Source organism: Rissa tridactyla, chromosome 3, assembly GCF_028500815.1.
Source record: "Rissa tridactyla isolate bRisTri1 chromosome 3, bRisTri1.patW.cur.20221130, whole genome shotgun sequence".
Taxonomy (NCBI): Eukaryota; Metazoa; Chordata; class Aves; order Charadriiformes; family Laridae; genus Rissa; species Rissa tridactyla.
In genome coordinates, this window is record NC_071468.1 from 122,707,966 (window position 1) to 122,710,851 (window position 2,886).

The 2,886-nt window shown below is 40.0% G+C and overlaps 1 non-coding gene across 1 annotated transcript; it reads left to right on the top strand.

Annotated features, from left to right (window-relative positions):
* Window positions 1-243: 243 nt before the first annotated feature.
* On the top strand, window positions 244-314 carry TRNAG-CCC (transfer RNA glycine (anticodon CCC)). The gene has a single exon. It is a non-coding gene; the product is annotated as a tRNA-Gly (tRNA).
* The last annotated feature ends 2,572 nt before the right edge of the window (window positions 315-2,886 follow it).

Sequence of the window (2,886 nt, forward strand, 5' to 3'; positions counted from 1 at the left end):
AATATTTATCAACTTTAAGGTTAGAGAAGTAAAAAGCCAGAGGAAGAAGAGGCTTTGATGTTTGTTAGAATAGGTGTGTGTTGTGGTTTGGGCCAGACTGGCCACTGAGATGAACGACAGATGCTCTCCCCAATCTCTTTCTCCAAGGAGAGGAGAGAGAGAGAGAAAGAGATTTATGAGTTAAGAAGAAACTCATAAATTTAGGTGTGTTATTTTTATTAAACATCAACACAGGTATTGTGTGCACCAGTGGTGTAGTGGTATCATGCAAGATTCCCATTCTTGTGACCTGGGTTCGATTCCCAGCTGGTGCACTAATGAGGCAGATGGGATGGAATATCCTGTTGGTCAGTTTTGGGTCACTGGTCCTGTCTGCTCATCCCTACAGGTGTGACCCCTTTTCCACTTTTGACCCTCCAACTGGGCAAATAACAAAGTCAGGTGACCCTGGTTGTTAGAGCAATAAGTATAAGCAAGAGCTTCTCTGCATACCATTCCTTGTCTTATGACTCTGTTTCTGCACAATATGCTGTTAATTTCAGAGAGTTTCAGTGACTTAGAAGAGGTGTAGTTGCAAAGTAAAGTTACTGAACAGAAAATTGCTTCTGTTTTACCTCATTCAAGGACAGTGTAGTTATTCCTTATATCCGGGCTGAACGGGAAAGAAGGCTGCCGCTAATCGTCTTTGAGGTTGCTCAGCTTCAAGTCAAAGGACAAATCAGGATCCTGTTTCCCAATAAGAGGTGATGTTGGGTCAGAGCAGAAGAATCACCTAGAAATTTAGGATTTCTGATTCCTTTGTCCTTAAGAATAAATGACTTTTAAAGGTCCCTTCCAACCCAACACATTCTATGATTCTGTAAGACCATGTTCGCATTCATGGCTTATGAGCAAAAGGAGTCAGGATGACAAAAAAAAAGAACAGTGAAATTAAATTCACTAACAGAGCTTAAATAAATACAGCTTGAGCAGCTGAAAACCAAGCTTCCTAACGCCACCAAGAGAGTGTATCCCACCATCCATTGTACAGAGACCAGGGAGTGATATTCTCCAGATCTCCTCAATTGTTTGTCTGCTGGCCAACGAGACAGATGATTAACAACAGGTTTTATTTTTAACATGGTCACCACCTGTACGAAGTTATGGGTCATTTTTGTTTTCTTTTTTTTTTAACTCCAATTTAAATTCTCCATTGAAAATGAAAAATAAGAACCAAGCCTCATATTAACTGAATAAAGACCACAGCTATATCTCTGATGTAACAGCAGAATTATGACTCTGTATTCACTGCTTTTTGAGGTCTTGCTTCTGTCATTAATACAGCCAGAGATTACTCTAAAAGCATAAATAAAAACCCTTAAATTGGGGAACTCCTGGGTTTAGGTCTTTACTCTTCTGTGGATTTTTCCTGGCTCTTATAATCTCATTCCCACTGCTCAAAAGATATTTAGAGCTGGCTCAGCACTCCAGCCACCTAGGCAGATCCTTAATTGTTCTCCTGAAACAGTTTTAATCATATCCCCAGAAAGGGAAGCCTGGATAGGTCTGTTAGTAGCTCCAGATTGCTTCTCACAAAGTGTAAAGTTTTGTATTTATGACTGAAGAGTCTGAAAGTTCAAACTCATGAATAGTGGGGACAGAAAATAAGGCAATTATCTTTGGTATAAGTGAGAAAATATTTGTGCTGTTGACATAGCCAAGATATGAGCCATGCTGTCTCATAGGAAATAATCTACATTTGAGAGCTGACGGTGGCCCAGTTCTGCACCTTTCCCTGGCAAAGGTCCATGCAGGTGTCAAAGGAAATCCTACCTGTACAGAGCGCACAAGGCATACCTGTTATCCATTTAGAGGAATCAGGCAAGAAATTCCAAAGGCATTTTTGTCTGCTTATCTTTTTTTTTTTTTTTAAAAGACAACTTCCTTCTCTCCCCTCGTTGAGTTTTTCTGTTGTTTTCATCAAATAAGAATATGATTCATTTTGTCTCAGGGGGTTTCCACTTTTTTTTTCTTCTGGGTTTTGTTTTATTTTCCTTGTTTTCCAGAATTATGAAGAAAGGGTCATACTGTGGGTATTTCTGGTTCATCCATTTTCTTTTCCCATTACCTTCTATGTTTTCACCATTTTCAGTTTGAGTGATAACTGAAAAAGAATTGTGAAGAAGAAAAATAGTGAAAAATAAGACAAAAATGAAAACTTTTAGCTAACAGATAGACATTGAACTTCTCTGAGGAAACCTAAAGATCATATCAGAATCAGTGCTAAAATTTCCACCAGCAACCAGCTGTCCTGTGCCCTGTCCCCATAAAGCAATCTAAGCAGGTGGACTAAATTTTAAGTTGTTGTTTATTGATGTTTTCAGACCACACACCTTTTCCAAAGTTCATCTGAATTTACACTCATGTAGGTGTAAATGTTAGAAGCACAGAACCTTGTCCCTCAGCACCACATCTACCCATCTTCTAAATACCTCCAGGGATGGTGACTCAACCACTTCCCTGGGCAGCCTGTTCCATGCTTGACAACCCTTTCAGAGAAGAAATTTTTTCCTAATATCCATCCTAAACCTCCCCTGGTGCAGGTAGTTGTAGAGAGAAGAAGAGACCAACCCTCACCTTTCTACACCCTCCTTTCAGGTAGTTGTAGAGAGCAATAAGATCTCCCCTCAGCCTCCTTTTCTCCAGACTAAACAACCCTGGTTTCCTCAGCTGTTCCTCATAAGGCTTGTGCTCCAGACCCCTCACCACCTTCGTTGCCTTCTTTGGAAATTGTCCAGCACCTCAATGTCCCTCCTGTAGTACGGGGCCCAATGTTTTAGAATATGTTTCTGCTGGAGGTCTTTTGGAGACGAAAGACAAATGAAAAAAAAAAAAAAAGTTTTATTA